The sequence below is a fragment of the Cetorhinus maximus genome, chromosome 29 (genome assembly GCF_964194155.1).
Source record: "Cetorhinus maximus chromosome 29, sCetMax3.hap1.1, whole genome shotgun sequence".
NCBI classification, from domain to species: domain Eukaryota; kingdom Metazoa; phylum Chordata; class Chondrichthyes; order Lamniformes; family Cetorhinidae; genus Cetorhinus; species Cetorhinus maximus.
Genome location: NC_135907.1, coordinates 2,335,064 through 2,355,334, shown reverse-complemented (window position 1 = coordinate 2,355,334; position 20,271 = coordinate 2,335,064). Strand labels below are relative to the sequence as shown.

At 49.3% G+C, this 20,271-nt stretch overlaps 1 pseudogene; it reads left to right on the top strand.

Annotated features, from left to right (window-relative positions):
• Window positions 1-7,023: 7,023 nt before the first annotated feature.
• LOC144669689 (U2 spliceosomal RNA) lies at window positions 7,024-7,201 on the top strand (annotated as a pseudogene).
• Window positions 7,202-20,271: the final 13,070 nt, after the last annotated feature.

Sequence of the window (20,271 nt, the reverse complement as noted above, 5' to 3'; positions counted from 1 at the left end):
AAAACTAGGGCACAGGTTAAAAACATGATCCTAATTTCTGTTGAACTGAATGAGGCGAGTCATTACAGTGCGTGACCGATTTGTTTAAGTGTGCGGGCCCATTAAACTTTTTGCACAGCCGCGCAAATTTAAAGGGGCTTATGTGGCGGTGTGTCTGTGAGGAAACGTTGACTGTGACCTCTCCTCATATCTTGTATCCCACTGTGAAACCATCTTCAGCTCCCAAATTGCACTCAGACAATGTGCTACATTTGCATATTGTGCAGGAGTCGGGGGAGGGGTCATGGGGCTGCCCCTTGTCTCTGTACTTGAAATGGCAGCCAGGCAGCAACTGTAGTGCTTCCTCAAATCCAACCTGAAGAAAAGGCAAGACATGTTGGGTGCTGAGAGGGAGAAGCATTGCCACTTTAGGTTCTACTTGGATTTTACTGAGGTAAAAGGTAATTGAAAAAGTCAAGCGTTTCTCCCCTAGCAGTTACCACTGAGGACAAATAATAGCGAGCGCTGATCTATCACTGAGCACTGAGGCCGGCCAAGGGGAGGCATCTGAAAGCTGCAGAGAAAGCAAGAAGCCAGGATGGACGACTGAGAATACAGAAAAATACTGGCTGAGATAGACAGCAAAAACTGTGACACAAGCTCAGGTAAGCGTGGTGTTTTGCAGTTCAAGTTCATCACTTTGTGACAGTATAGATATTTTTCACTTTCCTAGGATAAGGCTGTTCCCTTTCTAGAAGTTAGAAACAGCCGTGCAGATGTATTTTCTGCGCTCCTTTGCTTGCCTGCTGAATAGGACTGATTGGAGGTGAAAAGGTGATTAAAAGAGAGCCGACATCATTGCAGGCTGGCAGATGGTGTGCTGTGCTGTGCACGCAGGTGGTTTTGTTGTTTGGCTTGTGTGTGACTTCTGGTTGAAGCTGAAAGATTTCTAAAATTTTGAAGGAAATAATCTTCGAGAAGGGGAGAAACATTTTCAACATTTTAACAGGATCTAAGGCTGTTCACTGTGTCGTACCTGTACTTATCCTTGCTGCCACCTGCCTTCTCACTGCTGATCATCATCTTGTGTTATTATAATGATATAATGCATTGGACTTATTTACTGTGACTTCATAACATGACACATTTCCCTTCTGGTGATGTCATGCTGTCATCCCGTAAAGGAAATAGACCAACAGTCAGCCCAAAAGAAGGCCCAATGCCAAGCAAAGGAAGCCCATAAACGAGGATGCTAGACAGCTCGTACAAAAGAAAGCAGGGCATCAGGAAACAACTCAACAGCAGCTGACGTAGTACTCTCCAGGTTCAGTGCAGGAGAAGCACTGGAATCAGTAAAAAGTAATGCCCCTACATGTATGAACATACAACTTAGGAGCAGGAGTAGGCCACTGGGCCCCAAGAGCCTGCTCCACTATTCAGAAGATCATGGCTGATCTGATTGTAACCTCAACCCCACATTCCTGCCTACCAGCGATAACCTTCCAACCCCGCCTTGTTAATCTATCCAGCTCTGTCTTGAAAATATTCAAAGACTCTGTTTCCACCACCTTTCGAGGAAGAGAGTTCCAAGGACTCTCTACACTCTGGGAGAAACGCTCCTGACTTTGCCTTCCCTGTAGATGTGGAAGGACTTTAGCTGCATACCTGGTCAGCTGGCAAGCTCCACAGACCGATCGGCGCAGGCTTGGAGGGCCGAAGTGCCTGTTCCTGTGCTGTACTTTCTTTTCTTCTTTGTTCTTTGACTGCTCAAGCTGAAAGCAAAGACAAAAATACAGCAGGCCTCGATCGAAGAACTCCTCTGCGCTGTGAGCTAGTTGCTCACACGGAAACTCAGCTACAAAGACTCATGGATTGTCTCTCATGCCTGTCACGTGTTCTCCCTTGCGACTGACTGTTTCTCGAAATTTTCCATTACCTGCCAGTTACACGACACATCTAGCGCAACCGTAGACAGCGACCTTTCTCCATTACGCCTTTGCCCCAAACTTTAGTGCGTCCCTCAGCACGTAGTCCTGGACCTTGGAATGTGCCAACTCTTTGCAATGGAAGACCAACAAGTTTCGGACAGCCAAAGAGTGTCTTTCACCGAGTGGATCCTCCGGCGGTAGTTGATGTTTGTCTCGGCGTGTGTCCCTGGGAACAGCCCCTGGAGCACAGAGTCCATACCTGTGTCACGGAACTGCTCGGGATGCACCTCGACAAGAACCACGGCCACTCTCTTCAGAGTTCTGGTGATGAGGCATTCTGCCAAATGACCCTGACAGTCTGTTCGGCGAACCGGCCGCCGGAATCCACCATCTCCTTTTCCCGCAGGGCCTCTAGGGTGATACGTGCTAACCACTGCCTGATGGACTTGCGGACAAAGGTGTTTCTCTGCATAAGTTTTTCCACACGGGACAGGTGATACGGCACTTGGAGCGTTCCGCGGCAGGGTGGCCAGACCCATCCTTCGCAACACCAGGGACAGGTAGAACCTCAGCACGTAGTGACGCTTGGTGTTTGGGTCTACACACAGCTTGATACTGCCAGGTTCTTACCCGCAATGGAGAGGGAACGTTGCTCCCACATGCCCAGTTTCCTTTTCACCATAGCCACTCGCTCCTTCCAGTTTCTAACGCATGCCCCGGTCCCTCCGAACCATATCCCCAGCACCTTCAGGCCGTCAGCCCTGACAGTGAAGGGGACAAAGGATCGGTCAGCCCAGTTCCCAAAAACATGGCCTCGCTCTTCCCACGATTTACCTTGGCTCCCGAGGCCAGTTCGAACTGGTTGCAGATGTGCATCAGTCTGCGCACCGACAGCGGATCCGAGCAGAAGACGGCGACGTCGTCCATGTACAGGGAGGCTTTTACCTGAGTGCCTCCACTGCCTGGGATCGTCACTCCTCTTATGCCCGGATCCTTCCTGATGGACTCGGCAAAGGGTTCTATGCAACACACGAAAAGGACAGGCGAGAGAGGACAGCCCTGCCTGACTCCAGATTTAATCGGAAAGCTATCTGTTTCCCACCCATTGATTGAGACTGCGCTACTGATGTTGGTGTAGAGCAGTTGGATCCAATTTCGAATTCCCTCCCCAAACCCCATTTTGGAGAGCACATCCCCCATGTAGGTGTGCGATATTCTGTCAAAGGCCTTCTCCTGATCCAAGCTGATGAGGCAGGTATCCACACCCCTGTCCTTTACATAGGCAATCGTATCCCTGAGCAGCGCGAGGTTGTCAGAGATCTTCCTGCCTGGCACAGAGCAGGTCTGGTCAGGGTGAATCACCAATTCCAGAGCGGAGTTGACCCGATTGGCGATGACCTTGGACAGAATCTTATAGTCCACATTCAACAGTGAAATGGGTCGCCAATTTCTAATTTCCTCCCTTTCCCCCTTGTGCTTGTAGATGAGGGTGATGATGCCTTTCCTCATGGATTCTGACATACTACCGGCCAGGAGCATACTCTCGTACACTTCTAGCAGGTCTGGGCCGATCAAGTCCCACAGAGCCCAATACAACTCCGCCGGCAAGCCGTCGCTTCCGGGAGTTTTACTCTTCTCGAAGGACTCAAGGGCCTTAGTCAGTTCGTCAGGAGTTAGTGGTTTGTCCAGGCTCTCCCGCGTACTGTCGTCTAAGACCTCCGTGATAGAGGACAGGAAGGACTGGGAGGCCGTGCTGTCCGTGGGCTTCACGTCATACAATCCGGCATAAAAGGATTTGCTGATCCTCAGAATGTCGGACCGTGATGACTTTACTGAGCCGTCTTCTTCCTTCAGGCTGCTGATCACAGAGCGCTCTCTGTGTACCTTTTGGAAGAAGAAACGTGAGCACGTCTCATCCTGCTCCACGGAGCGGACTCTGGAACGGAAGATGATCTTGGAGGCCTCCGAGGCAAAGTGCGAGGCTTGCTGGCCCTTCACCTCTTGGAGCTCCTCCTTGACATCGACCCCCATCGACTGCAGCCGGAGCAGATTCTGCATCTTTTTCTGGAGTCGGGACATTTCCCTCTGTTCCTTTCTAGCTTTCTGGGTGCCTTTGAGGATGAAAAACCTCTTGATGTTTCCCTTGATCGCTTCCCACCAGTGTGTCAGGGACTCAAAGAGGGGTTTCACGGTTGCCTTTGTCCTGTCTTTTTCAGTGAGACTGCATCAGAGTTATGTAGATCGCCAGTATTCCACCAATCAGGTGGGAGAGGGTTGTGCCTATCCACATGGACGTCACTGTCAGAGGCTGCTGTGGGAGAAGCTTTTGAAAGCAGTTGCGTGTCTTGCAGGGAGTGAGTGACAATGCAGCAAGCAACTGTGCAGAGCTGCACACATAGAATCCTAGATTGGTTAGAGCACAAAAGGAGGCCATTCGGCCTGTCGTGTCTGTGCTAGCTCTCTGCAAGAGCAACTCCCCTAGTGCCACTCACCTGCCTTTTCCCCGTAGCCCTGCAAATATTTTCTCTTCAGATAATTAATTATCCGATTCTCTTTTGAAAGCCACTCTTGAAAGTGCCCCCAGCACACTCTCAGGCAGTGCATTGCAGATTCTAACCACTCGCTGCGCAAGAAGGTTTCTCCTCATGTCGCCTTGGTTCTTTTGCCATTCACCTTAAATGGGGGTCCTCCATGTTGTGTTTTCCACCTGACACAAACACACCGACGACACAAAGAGGATTGCGAACTCAATTCTTTGATTTGAAGAGATGAAATATATACAACAATATCTGGGTCTCTAGGACAGCTCCTATCATCGGCCCGATAATTATACATGAGCATATACGTCACACCCTGCCTGGCGATGCACAGCAATTTTAGATACGCTCCTTAAAGGTATACCACAACAACTCCAAGCTGTACCATTAAATAATAAGAACTATTTACATTACCACAAATTGCTCTTCTGTCTTTGAACCTACAATTGTACAAAGTGATCACTTTATGAGTCTCTGGAACGGAATGGTGCTTCGTTGATACTGTGAAGTTGGTTTGAGATTGCTGTACGTTCTCACAATTCTGGTTGTCTGTAGGAGTGTTGCGCTGGGATCGTGTCTTAGATCGCGTTCTGCTTGCGATGGGGTTACTTGGTGTTTCTTGTTCTGGTACTTCCCTGATTCGCCATCGGTTTCTTCACAATGGGTGCTCGTATTTGATATGATCATGGTTCTGGACATGCTGCTGATTTCGGCCGGATTTCATGTTCCATCGGTTGGGTGTTGTAGTCATACCTTTTGTCCAATGTTTAAGTTGGGTGGTTCTTTGCTCATGTGCGTCCTTCACCTTCACCTTCAGCGAATGCATCACTTACTCCTGGATGCATCGACAAATGATGGCTGGGAAGGGTTGTTCGCACTGTAATTCTGCTGGTGAAGGAGTGGTTGCACTGAGCGCTGTCGCTCTAAGGTGTAGCATTGTGACAGGCCGTCACAAGCCTTGTTCACTTTGCTGACATTTCATAAGTAAGGACTTTACAGTATATACATTCCGCCATGCTATTGGACCTGGGACAGTGTGGTGATGCGGTAGTACGGTCAACTCCCCACTTTTCACACATCGGTGCGCAGACTGATCACCGCCTGCGACCACTTCGAACCGGCCTCGGGTGCCAAGGGTAAATCGTGGCAAGAGCGAGGCCGTGTCCTCTGGGAACTGAACTAAGCTTTGTCCCTTTCACCAGCAGGTCAGACTGCCTGAAGCTACTGGGGATATGGTTCGGAGGGACCAGGGCATGCGTTAGAAACTGGAAGGAGCGAGTAGCTATGGTGAGAAAAGAACTGGGCATGTGGGAGCAAAGCTCCCTCTCCGTTGCGGGTAAGAACCTGGTCATCAGGTGTGAGGCACTCTCGCTGTTGCTGTACGTGGCGCAGGTCTGGCCCATTCCAGACTCCTGCGCGATGGCGATCACTCGAGCCATCTTCCGCTTTATCTGGAGGTCGAAAATGGATCGTGTCCGCAGGGACGCGATGTACAAGCCTCTAGATAAAGGGGGAAAAAACGTGCCCAACATCGCCCTCATACTGATGGCCACCTTTGTGTGTGGCTGCATCAAGCGGTGCGTAGACCCTCAGTACGCAAACACCAAGTGTCACTACGTGCTGAGGTTCTACCTGTCCCCGGTGTTGCGAAGGATGGGTCTGGCCACGCTGCCGCGGAACGCTCCAAGTAGTTGGACCGTGCCGTACCACCTGTCCCTGGTGGAAAAATTTATGCAGAAAAACACCTTTGACCACAAGTCCATCAGGCAGTGGTCAGCACGTAACGTCCTAGAGGCCCTGAGGGAAAAGGAGAGGGTGGATCCTGTGGGATGGTTCCCCGAGCAGACTGTCAAAGTCATTTGGCAGAATGCCTCATCGCCAGAACTTTCCAACAAGCACCAAGACGTAGCTTGGCTGGTGGTGAGAAAGGCCCTCCCCGTCAGATCCTTCCTACACGCCAGGAGTCTCACCCCCTCTGCACGTTGCCCTCGAGGTGGCTGTGGTGGGGAAGAGACCGTTGTTCACCTCCTTGTGGATTGTGCCTTTGCAAAGAAAGTCTGGAGAGAGATGCAGTGGTTGCTGTCGAGGTTCATCCCGAGCAGTTCTGTGACACAGGACTCTGTGCTCTACGGGCTGTTCCCAGGGACACACACCGGGACAAACATCAACTGCAGCTGGAGGATCATCAACTCGGTGAAAGACGCGCTTTGGTCTGCCCGAAACTTGTTGGTCTTCCAGCACAAAGAGTTGTCCCCGACCGATTGTTGCGGACTGGCACAATCCAAAGTCCAGGACTACGTGCTGAGGGACGCACTAAAGCTTGGGGCAGCTGCCGCAAAGGCGCAATGGGGAAGGGTCGCTGTCTAAGACCTTTCTGCCACAGCGCACCGAGAGACTGGGAACTGTTTAGAGCCCCTCGGGCTGTACAGCTCAAAATGAAAGGCTGTAAATGATTGTAATATTGTTTGTACTGATGCACCTGGTGATACATTTTGTAAAAGGTTAACCTGGATTGTACCCTTGTAATGGTGTTTTTGGAATGGTTTGGAATGTGATTGAAGATATTTTGTGAATAAAGTATATTTTTGCAAAAAAAAAAAAAAATCTGTTCTTATCAGTTTAATATCTGATACGTCCCTTATCTGGGGACCATATATTAAATTGATTTTTGGAGCAGGGAGATGGAATAGGGGCTTGCTCCGTCCACTCCACGCATCGACCCGGTATTGCAGTATCTCTGGGAATGGTGCACCACCCCTTTCCAGGGGATTTTCAATGCTAAAAATAGTTTTCTTACAAACATCTGCTTTCTTTACTTTTCAACATGCACATCTTTCAAAACACAACTTTCTTTCTTTCTCACTCACCCGCACCAGCTACACACAAAAAACACGCACGCTCACCCAACGCTCACAGACACCACTCTCATCTCACAAACACTCTACCTCACTCATACAAAAACATCTTTCACTTGCAAATACACCTCTCAAACACTCTCTCAGCTGCACCTTTCGCCTCACAACATTTTCAACCAGCTCTCTGCTGCCGCTCCCGCCCGCTGCTGCTGCTGCTGCTGATACAGCAACAGTCAAAACTCACACCTCAAAGCTCACACACTTTACACAGCTACTCGGAAACGTCTACATCCACATTCACACAATCCTTACACTGCACAAGGAGCCCATTCCGCCCGTCGTCACTGCACCAGCTCTCCCAATGAACATTTCACTTCGTGCCATTCTCCTGCCTTCTCCACGTAATCCAGCACATGCTTTCTTTTCAAATAATCATCTCATTCCCTCTTCAATTGAACCTGCCTCCGCCACGCTATCAGGCGGTGCATTCCAGACCCTGACCACTCGCTGCTCCTATCACTTTTGCTTCTTCTGCTAGTTACTTTAAACCTGTGCCCGCTCCTTCTCGATCCTTTCATCGGTGCAAACAGTTTCTCCCTATCTACTCTCTCCAGATCCCTCATGATTTTCAATACCTCTATCAAGTCTCCTCTCAGACTTCTTTTCCCCAAGGAATACAGTCCCAACTTCTCCAATCTTACTTCATAACTCAACTTCCTCGCCCCTGGAACCAAACTCGTAAACCTCTTCTGCACTCTCTCCAATGCCTTCACTACCTTCCTAAAATGCAAGTCAAAATGCAATCCATCAGAGTCAGCATGGCTTTATGAAGACTAAATCGTGTTTGACTAAATTGCTAGAGTTCTTTGAAGATGTGACAAGCAAAGTGGATAATGGCGATCCTGTAGATGTAGTATGTCTGGACTTCCAGAAGGCATTTGATAAGGTGCCGCACAAAAGATTAATACACAAGATAAGATCACACGGAGCTAAGGGTAATATATTTGCTTGGATAGAGCTTTGGCTAACCAACAGAAAGCAGAGAGTCAGGATAAATGGGTCTTTTGTGGATGGCAAGCTGTAACTAGTGGGGTGCCACAGGGTTCGGTCCTTGGGCCCCAACTATTTACTTGGATTCAGGAGTAGAAGGTACCATAGCTAAATTTGCAGATGACACCAAAATAGGTGGGAAAGTAAGTTGCAGTGAAGAAATAAGAAATTTACAAATGGATATGGACAGGTTAGGTGAATGGGCCAAAATTTGGCAGATGGAGTTTAACGTGGATAAGTGTGAGGTTATCCATTTTGGTCAGAAGAATATAAAGGCGACCTATTATTTAAATGCAGAGAAACTTCAGAAATGCTTCAGCGCAGAGGGATCTGGGTGTCCTCACGCATGAATCGTTGAAAGCTAGTATGCAGGTTGTCGTGGAAAACGGAGTGAACACTCAGACCCAGGAGGTTTGTCTCCGAAGTCTTTATTGAATCATGATATCACGGAGAGCCCAGCAGTATACAATGGAGCTAGCCGGCACTCTGAGGAAGCATCAGAGTACACACATAGTTATAGTGAAAGCGTACGTAATTAATAACGTTGAAATTTTATCTTTGGCATGCATACAATTGTTCTGTCTTAGTTTATAATTACACAAAAACCTTGAGTAGTTACACAAAACCTTGAGTAGCCCATCTGGCGACTAGTCATCTGGACAGACAACAGATAGCGTGACTAGGCCCTGTCTCATGTACTGATAACAGACATCCTAACTTTGTTTCAAGGACTCTTGGTAGTTTGTTCATGATACTTGTTTTTCTTCCTTCACAATAGCTGACAGCGCACGTTTGTCTGCTACTGGTGCCAGGAGACTTCGTTGTACTATTCCACTATGGTTTAACCACTTTGTTATCCTGTAGATGTATTTTATTCTCCCACAATCCCTCCTTGTTAATCTTCTAGATTAATACCAATGAGGAACAGTATCTTCATTATCATAAGGGGGTTCATAACCATAAGGAAAAGGCCGATCTCTGGCGGGGTAAACTTTCTCTTCCCACCAGTGGGCCTCACTGGGACCAGAGCGCATCATTTCAGGGACAACTGGAGCTCCTCCTAATCCAGTAGAGACACTGTTAATAACCTGGGAACAGCAAATTCGTAGAGCAACCCATGCACAACACTCTATAACACATGCTATGACCAACCCAATTAAAACATACAGCAGCCAACTTCCCCAACCGGAGAACCACCCCATTACTGTAGCCCACCAGGAATCCTTGTTATAAAAATTACTCAATCTTTCCCCAACTTTCTTTATTTCTTGCACTTTATCCATAACATGCTGTCCCAGGTTAGTAATGTTCTCAGAAACATCAGGCACATAAGTGCAGCACTCTGAACCTATCATGGCACAAGTGCCACCTTTTTCAGCTAGGAGGAAATCAAGGGCCATTCTATTTTGTAAGGCGGTCAGGCGTAGGGCTGTCATTTCAGTAGCGGTAGCTGAAATCTGTTTCTGTGTCTCAATCAAAGCATCAGCCGTTGAATTAGCAATTTTTTCAAGTGCAGCCGCCAGGTTGATAATCTCTCGGGAATTACGAGCAGCTCCATAAGAGGGGATAGCAATCATCCAGAATCGTTCAGATTCCAAGATGTCACGGCGATATAGACGCTGATGTGGGTGAATATCTAATTTACTTATAAGCGAAGATAGGGATTCAAATATGCTAGGTAGCAGCAACCACTCCAGGTGGGAGCGGTAGCGCCCTTGCCCAAACTTCCGTTATCTTGATTAAAGAAGGAAGATAATTGCGGCAACCCAGGCAGCCAGGAGTATGCTTTTTCCCCACAAACCCAGTACGTACCATTTAGAGGATTTTGAGGGTCATAACTGCCAGGGCTAGTAGATATGGTGTTTTTGCAACTACTGCTTCCCAGGTTATAGGTACCGGTTGCAAGGTTCGAACGCCAACAGGTGGCATTTATCGGCTCCTGAGGAGGCTTGATTCTTATCCCATGATCTGTATAGTTCCACCCATTAGCAGGTGGAGAGCGACGGAACCATCTCCTGAACATATTGGATTCTGCATCATCTGACTGGGTGTGGAAATTTGAGAGATCCTTCACTTCTTCCTCAGTTATTGGTTTTGCCTGATAGGTGCTTGACTCATCCCCATGTTGGGGAGTCTGGGCACATATCCAACAGGAGCCCTGTCCTGCTTGTCTAGCATAGGCGCAGCATTAAGGCAAAAAGGTGTTGGGGTGAGAATCCTTTGGGTATACTTCACAGAATATAGCAAGAAGCAGTATCCAATACATAATACAAATTAGTTCACTGGTATCGACGGTTATAGGACTGCCGGACAATGTTTTTTTACAAGTGGCGTGGACCCAGTCTTCCTTCCCTTTAACCTTCAAGGCCGTTCGAGTTGTTAGCAGCACAAGGTAGGGTCCTTTCCACCCTCTCATGCAATTCAGCTGCTGTTTTGCATAGAGAAAAATGAGTACAAATCCAATATTTAGTCCGATTAACTTGCGAGGCTACCGCCTGCATTCGTTGAACCGTAGAATTGGTATTCCATGCCCCAGCAAGGACCACGCAGAACAGGATCCAAATCAGAGTCAGCATTCTGACGGCTCAGTTAAAGTTCTTGCACAAGCACTTCCGTCCGAGGTCAGCGTCCGCTTGACGTGCGATGCGTGGATCCACAAGGGCGTCCTTCAACCTTTACGGCCATATGGGTGGTGAGCAGGACTTGGAAAGGCCCTTCCCATCGAGGTTCCAAACAGTTCTTTCTCCTGAAGGTCTTTACTAGGACTAGGTCCCCGGACTGGTATTGATAGCAGTCTTCAATGGTGGGCTTTTTCTGAGCTTCTACTACCTGTATATGCAAGCTCTTGAGAGAATTAGTGAGCACTATACAGTATGTAATCATTCCCTCATCCATAGGTTGGATGTCCATTTCCCTAGCAGACAAGGGTGGGGTCACTGGGAGGTGCATAGGACATCCCATTACAACTTCATAAGGAGAGAGGGAGGTGGTACAGTTAGGGTGAGAGCGCGTAGTCATGAGCACCAAGGGTAGAGCTTCAGGCCATTTCAAACCAGTTTCTTCACATAATTTAGTTTGTTTTTCAGAATACCATTTTGTCTTTCCACCGCCCCAGTAGACTGGGGGTGGTATGGGCAGGAAAGGTAATGGTTGCATTGTAAGGCCTTCAACAGTTCCTTTCTCACTTTATCAGTAAAATGAACAACAATTTTACAACAACAACAGCATCATTTCGTCGGGTGGGATACGCCTCCACCCATCGCGAGATACTTACCTGTCAGGGGAGAGACCATGAGCATGGTTCTGCCAAGGCAAGGTCGGGAAGCAAATGCTATAACCAATCGAACCCCATACCATGGGGTATCTAACACCGTCCGAGTCACGGTGAACGACAGCGAAGGAGGATCACCTATGGATCGGGCCTTCTTCGCCAGGAGGATCCTGTTGAAGGCGTGTAGTTTTGAAGCTGCAGAGATCTACACCCTGCAGAACTTCCCCAGTGCTGGATTTTTCGACGCGACGTTCAAGCGAGTGGCAGACTGCCTCCAGCTCCTGAGGGAGTTTGAGGAGAAGAGAGACCTGCGGGAGATGAAGATCCTGACGGCAGAGCCGCTCTTTGCTCTGCAGTTGCAACGGGACAGGGTGGTGACAGTGCATCTGTACAACCCCTTCGTCCCTGTCGCCGACGTGGTCACCTTCCTCACCAGGTACTTCCATAAGGTGGGGAGCTGCACCGAGGTTAGAGACGATTTGGGGATCTGGACAGGCAAACGCCAGTTTAAGGTGACGCTAAAGACCGACGGTAAGGGAGCCACCTTCCACCCTCCTTCCAGATTCACTATCGGGGGAAGCCGTGGCTACCTGGTCTACACTGGGCAACCCAAACATTGTCGCTCATGCGGCAAGTCTGGTCATGTGGCGGCCAACTGCAGCGCCTCCCTCTGCAAGATCTGCAAACAGGAAGGGCACCAGACAAAAGACTGCAAACAGGCCAAGTGCTGCAACCTGTGTGGCGAGGCAGGTCACCTCTACAGGACCTGCCCCAAACGCTGCCGTACTTACACACAGGCAGCCAAAGCCAACTAGCGGGAGCAGAAGAAATACTTCGTGTCACTCCAACCACCAAGGCCCCCAGGGGGCTCAACGGGACAAAGGAGGACACAGAGAGAGACAAGGTGGAGGAAAAGATTGAGGCAACAGAGAGCCAATCCACAGCACTGCCCCCTGAACCTCCCAGTCCTCAGGACAGCGAAACAATGGAGGAGGAGGCAGCAGTGGAAAAGCAGCAGGGGGAGTGGCGGACGGTGAAGAGAGACAAAAGGAAGAAGGAGCGAAGAAGAAGCAAAGCCATTTCCCAGACAAGTGGCAAGAGGCGTCTCCCATCCGACATGGATGACAAAGGCAGCAGCTCTTCGGACGAAGAAGTGCCAGGGCGGCACCGACAGAAGAAGCGGCGAAGCTCTAGGGAGTTGGAGGACGAGACACCCGAGCTCCAGAACACTGGAGACAACGAGGAGACCAGCGCACCCCAACTTTGCCTGCAACCTGAGGAGGCCAGTGCACCACAGCCCCAGGTATCTGGGAGCAGTGAGGCAATCATCGCACCCCAGCTCCAGGAAGCCGGAAACAGCAACACCCCAGAGGAGGTGAGTTTTGGAGAAGCTTCTCCAGCAAAGGTCATCTCAAACCCTGCTCTCTACGTGAACCCCCAGATGCCACTCGAGCAGAACACTGCCAATGAGGACTTCCTCAGCCCATCCAAAGTGAAGGAATTTGAGCTCACTACGGGTATGAAGGAGCAGACTAAAGGTCTGGGACTCTCAGAGACAACAGGTTTGGTAGGAGAATAAATGCTTTAAAATGGGTTTAAAGATTGTATCCATAAATGTGCGTAGCATTAAATCTACTACGCGATGTGTTGCGACCTTGGACAACCTAGCCAAGGTCAAAGCTGACCTGCTGTTACTACAGGAGTGTGCGATACCGCACCTCAGCTCCTACAGGCAATGGGCACGATGGTGGTCCCATGGGCCATCGATGTGGTCGGGCGGAAACGACTCTCGTTCCTCCGGCCTGGGTATTCTGCTGCGGGGAGGCAACTTCACCGTCTCAGAGGTTAAGGAGGTGGTGGGCGGGTGCCTCCTCGTAGCAGACGTAATGTACAAGAACGCTCCACTCCGGTTAATTAACGTGTATGGCCCGGCACAAGGGGCCGAGCGGCTGGAGATTTTTCAGCAGCTCTCACTGCTGCTGGCGACCTCCAGGCCGGTCATTCTGGGCGGTAACTTGAACTGCATCATCGATGCTGCTGGACGATCCAGCAGGGCCGACAGCAGATTGGACGCTACGTCCAGATCCCTGATGGAAACAGTTAAGGATGCCAAGCTGCACGACGTCTTCAGCAACCCTGCAGATGGAAGGCAGCGTAGACACACCTGGTCGCAGCCGGACGGGTCCATCCGTTCCAGGATAGACTTCCTGTTTGTGTCCCGTGCATTCACAGTCAGATCCACCGACGTCAAGCCGGTGTTCTTCTCTGACCACTGCCTCCTACTGGCGGACTGCCACTTAGAGAAGGACCAGAGGGTGGGCAGGGGGGCATGGAAGCTAAATGTGCAACTGCTGACCCCAGAGAACATTGAGGAGCTCAAGAGGGATTACAAAGGTTGGAGAACCGTGAAACCCCTCTTTGAGTCCCTGACACACTGGTGGGAAGCGATCAAGGGAAACATCAAGAGGTTTTTCATCCTCAAAGGCACCCAGAAAGCTAGAAAGGAACAGAGGGAAATGTCTCGACTCCAGAAAAATATGCAGAATCTGCCCCGGCTGCAGTCGATGGGGGTCGATGTCAAGGAGGAGCTCCAAGAGGTGAAGGGCCAGCAAGCCTCGCACTTTGCCTCGGAGGCCTCCAAGATCATCTTCCGTTCCAGAGTCCGCTCCGTGGAGCAGGATGAGACGTGCTCACGTTTCTTCTTCCAAAAGGTACACAGAGAGAGCTCTGTGATCAGCAGCTTGAAGGAAGAAGACAGCTCAGTAAAGTCATCACAGTCCGACATTTTGAGGATCAGCAAATCCTTTTGTGCCGGATTGTATGACGTGAAGCCCACGGACAGCACGGCCTCCGGGTCCTTCCTGTCCTTTATCACGGAAGTCTTAGACGACAGTACACCGGAGAGCCTGGAAAAACCACTAACTCCTGATGAACTGACTAAGGCCCTTGAGTCCTTCGAGAAGAGTAAAACTCCCGGAAGCGACGGCTTGCCGGCGGAGTTGTATTCGGCTCTGTGGGACTTGATCGGCCCAGACCTGCTAGAAGTGTACGAGAGTATGCTCCTGGCCGGTAGTATGTCAGAATCCATGAGGAAGGGCATCATCACCCTCATCTACAAGCACAAGGGGGGAAGGGAGGAAATTAGAAATTGGCGACCCATTTCACTGTTGAATGTGGACTATAAGATTCTGTCCAAGGTCATCGCCAATCGGGTCAAATCCGCTCTGGAATTGGTGATTCACCCTGACCAGACCTGCTCTGTGCCAGGCAGGAAGATCTCTGACAGCCTCGCGCTGCTCAGGGATACGATTGCCTCTGTACAGGACAGGGGTGTGGATATCTGCCTCATCAGTTTGGATCAGGAGAAGGCCTTTGACAGAATATCGCACACCTACATGGGGGATGTGCTCTCCAAAATGGGGTTTGGGGAGGGAATTCGAAATTGGATCCAACTGCTCTACACTAACATCAGTAGCGCAGTCTCAATCAATGGGTGGGAAACAGATAGCTTTCCGATTAAATCTGGAGTCAGGCAGGGCTGTCCTCTCTCGCCTGTTCTTTTTGTGTGTTGCATAGAACCCTTTGCCGAGTCCATCAGGAAGGATCCGGGCATAAGAGGAGTGACGATCCCAGGCAGTGGAGGCACTCAGGTAAAAGCCTCCCTGTACATGGACGACGTCGCCGTCTTCTGCTCGGATCCGCTGTCGGTGCGCAGACTGATCCACATCTGCGACCAGTTCGAACTGGCCTCGGGAGCCAAGGTAAATCGTGGGAAGAGCGAGGCCATGTTCTTTGGGAACTGGGCTGACCGATCCTTTGTCCCCTTCACTGTCAGGGCTGACGGCCTGAAGGTGCTGGGGATATGGTTCGGAGGGACCGGGGCATGCGTTAGAAACTGGAAGGAGCGAGTGTCTATGGTGAAAAGGAAACTGGGCATGTGGGAGCGACGCTCCCTCTCCATTGCGGGTAAGAACCTGGTCATCAGGTGTGAGGCACTCTCGCTGTTGCTGTACGTGGCGCAGGTCTGGCCCATTCCAGACTCCTGCGCGATGGCGATCACTCGAGCCATCTTCCGCTTTATCTGGAGGTCGAAAATGGATCGTGTCCGCAGGGACGCGATGTACAAGCCTCTAGATAAAGGGGGAAAAAACGTGCCCAACATCGCCCTCATACTGATGGCCACCTTTGTGTGTGGCTGCATCAAGCGGTGCGTAGACCCTCAGTACGCAAACACCAAGTGTCACTACGTGCTGAGGTTCTACCTGTCCCCGGTGTTGCGAAGGATGGGTCTGGCCACGCTGCCGCGGAACGCTCCAAGTAGTTGGACCGTGCCGTACCACCTGTCCCTGGTGGAAAAATTTATGCAGAAAAACACCTTTGACCACAAGTCCATCAGGCAGTGGTCAGCACGTAACGTCCTAGAGGCCCTGAGGGAAAAGGAGAGGGTGGACCCTGTGGGATGGTTCCCCGAGCAGACTGTCAAAGTCATTTGGCAGAACGCCTCATCGCCAGAACTTTCCAACAAGCACCAAGACGTGGCTTGGCTGGTGGTGAGAAAGGCCCTCCCCGTCAGATCCTTCCTACACGCCAGGAGTCTCACCCCCTCTGCACGTTGCCCTCGAGGTGGCTGTGGTGGGGAAGAGACCGTTGTTCACCTCCTTGTGGATTGTGCCTTTGCAAAGAAAGTCTGGAGGGAGATGCAGTGGTTGCTGTCGAGGTTCATCCCGAGCAGTCCTGTGACACAGGACTCTGTGCTCTACGGGCTGTTCCCAGGGACACACACCGGGACAAACATCAACTGCAGCTGGAGGATCATCAACTCGGTGAAAGACGCGCTTTGGTCTGCCCGAAACTTGTTGGTCTTCCAGCACAAAGAGTTGTCCCCGACCGATTGTTGCGGACTGGCACAATCCAAAGTCCAGGACTACGTGCTGAGGGACGCACTAAAGCTTGGGGCAGCTGCCGCAAAGGCGCAATGGGGAAGGGTCGCTGTCTAAGACCTTTCTGCCACAGCGCACCGAGAGACTGGGAACTGTTTAGAGCCCCTCGGGCTGTACAGCTCAAAATGAAAGGCTGTAAATGATTGTAATATTGTTTGTACTGATGCACCTGGTGATACATTTTGTAAAAGGTTAACCTGGATTGTACCCTTGTAATGGTATTTTTGGAATGGTTTGGAATGTGATTGAAGATATTTTATGAATAAAGTATATTTTTGCAAAAAAAAAACTATCATGTGACACTTTTATTAGACACTTTTACAAGTTTATAATCATGTCAACTGCATTACCCTCGTCAAACCTCTCTGTCCCCTCATCAAAAAACTCAATAATTAAGTTAGTTAAACAGGATTTATCTTTCATAAATCCATGCTGACTTTCCTTAATTAATCCACATTTGTCCAAGTGCTAATTTTGTCCTGGACTATCAATTCTAAATGTTTCCCCACCGTCGAGGTTAAACTGACTAGCCTGTAGTTGCTGGGTTTCTCCTTACACCCTTTATTGAACAAGGGTGTAATATTTTCGATTCTCCGGTCCTCTGGCACCTCCCCTGTATCTGAGGAAGATTGGAAGATTATAGCCCATCCTCATTTCTTTCAGCATCCTCTGATGCGTCTGACCAGGTCCTGTGATTTATCAACTTTAAGTACAAAAGAGCAAAAAGGAGCAAAAGTAGGCCATTCAGTCCCTCGAGCCTGCTATGCCAGTCAGTAAGATCTGATGCGGCCTTAATTCCATTTTCCTGCCTGTCCCCATAACCCTTGACTCCTTTGTCAATTAAAAATCTGTCTAACTCAGCCTCGATAGTATTCACTGACCCAGCTTCCCACTGCTCACTGGGGTAGTGAATTCCAAAGACTAACAACCCTCAGAGAGAAGAAATCCCCCCTCATCGCCATCTTAAATGGGAGACCCCTTATTTTTTTTAAATGTGTTTCCTTGTTCAAGATTCCCCCGTGGAAGGGAAACATCCTCTCAGCATCTACCCTGTCAAACCCCCTCAGGATTTTATATCTTTCAATGAGATCATCTCTCATTCTTCTAAACTCCAATGAGTACAGGTCCAACCTGCTCAGCCTTTCTTCATAAGACAAACCTCTTCATCCCAGCAATCAACCCAGTGAACCTTTTCTGAACTTTATTTTGATTTAATTATTCACGGGATGTGGGCCAGCAATTATTGCCCAATTGCCCTTGAGAAGGTGGTGGTGAGCTGCCTCCTTGAACCACTGTAGTCCATGCTGTTGGGGAGGGAGTTCCGGGATTTTGATCCAGCGACAGTGAAGGAATGGCGATCTATTTCCAAGGCAGGATGGTGAGAGGCTCCGATGCAACTTTAATACAGCAAACCTTTTAATTCCTCCTCTTCATCAATGTTTAGTCCATCCAGTATCTCAGCTACCTGCCTTTTCACTATGAGTTTGGCAGCATTTTCTTCCTTGATAAAGTCCGATGCAAAGTGCTCATTTACTACTTTAGCCATGCCCTCTGCTTCCATCTGTAGGTAACGTTATGGGGCCCTAATCGGCCCCATCCCTCCTTTACCACCCTTTTGTGATGGAGAAGATTTTTACATTCCTTTTTATATTAGCTGCCAGCCTCTTCCCATACTCTCTCTTTGCCTCTCTTATTTCTGTTTTCATTTGCTCTCTGGACTTTCTACAGTCAGCCAGGTCTTCACTTGTATTATCAACCTGGCATTTGCTATCCACCCATTTCTCTGCTCCATCTATGGGAACTGCAGCATAGTGGCAATGTCACTGGACTAATAATCCAGAGGCCTGCACTAATGTTCTGGGGACATGGGTTCAAGTCCCACCCCAGCAGCTGGTGGAATTTAAATTGAATTAATTAAAAAAAAGCTGGTCTCAGTAATGGTGGCCATGAAACTACAGGACTGTTGTAAAATACCACCTGTTTCACCAATATCCTTCAGGGAGGGAAATCTGCCGTCCTTACCCAGTCTGGCCTATATATGACACCAGACACACAGCCAACTGTTAACTGTCCTCTGAGAGGGTGCCACTGTGGGTGTACCGACACTACGTGGTCTGCAGTGGTTCAAGGTGGTGGCTCACCATCACCTTCTCCAGGGCAGTTGGAGATGGGGCAACAAATGCCAGCCTTGCCAGTGATGCTTGACATCCCTTGAACATTTGAAAAAATCTATTTTTTATTAGGGGGAGAAACTGTTCCCATTGGCGGAAGGATGGAGAAGGAGCGGGCACAGATTTAAGGTGATTGGCAAAAGAAGCAATGGGGACGTGAGGAGAAACTTTTATGCAACGAGTGGTTGTCATCTGGAATGCACTGTCTGAGAGTGCAGTGGAGACAGGGTCAATCGAGTGGTTAGGATCTGGAATGCACTGTCTGAGAGTGCAGTGGAGACAGGGTCAATCGAGTGGTTAGGATCTGGAATGCACTGTCTGAGAGTGCAGTGGAGACAGGGTCAATCGAGTGGTTAGGATCTGGAATGCGCTGTTTGAGAGTGCGGTGGAGACAGGGTCAATCGAGTGGTTAGGATCTGGAATGCGCTGTCTGAGAGTGCGGTGGAGACAGGGTCAATCAAGTGGTTAGGATCTGGAATGCGCTGCCTGAGAGTGTGGTGGAGGCAGATTCATCTGAGGCTTTCAAAGGGAATTGGATCTTTATCTGAAAAGGAAAAATATACAGGGCTGTGGGGAAGAGGCAGGGAAGTGACATCAGGTGAATTGCTCCTTCAGAGACAGCATGGACATGATGGTCTGAAAGGCCTCCTTCTATCCTGTAACCATTCTATGATTCTAAACGAGCCTTCCAATTCTTCCCATTTACCTACTATTTTCCCTGTCAGCCCTCATAAGATCATGAGCAACAGGAATACAAGGAGGCCCTTGGGCCCCTCGAGCCTGTTACACCATTCAATAAGATCATTGCAGAGCTGATTTTGGCCATAACTCCATTTTCCTGTCTGCCCCTGCCCCACCTCTCCATAACCCTTAACTCCCTTGTCAATCAAAAATCTGTCTAACTCAGCCTTGAATATATTCAATGACCCAGTCTCCACTGCTCATTGGGGTAGAGAATTCCAAAGCCTAACGATCCAGTCAGAGAAGAAATTCCTCCTCATCCCATTCTAAAAATGGGAGACCCCTTATTTTTAAACTGTGCCCCTCATTCTAGATTCCCCCATGAGGGGAGATAAGCTCCCAGCATCTACCCTGTCAAGCCCCCTCTTATATGCTTCAATAAGGTCACCACTCATTCTTCTGAACTCTGTTCCTTCACTGTCACTGGAACTCCCTTCCCTACAGCACATTGGGTGTACCTACACCATATGGATTGCAGCGGTTCAAGAAGGCAGCTCACCACCACCTCCTCAAGGGCAATTAGGGATGGGCGATAAATGCCTTCCTAGCCAGCGATGCCCACAACCATGAAAGAATTAACAATGCCTAACTTCCTCAACCTTTCCTCATAAGATAACCCAGATAACTCATAAGATATCCCAGAAATCAGCCTATCCTTGCATATCTATGATTATTGCTGAAAAGGGAGACATGTTGCTGAAGCCTTTGATCTTGCACTCATCTGGACAAATGCAAGAATGCCAAATTTCAAACAATCACAACAATTTATACTTACGGCTTTTTTGGGGCGGAGACTGTG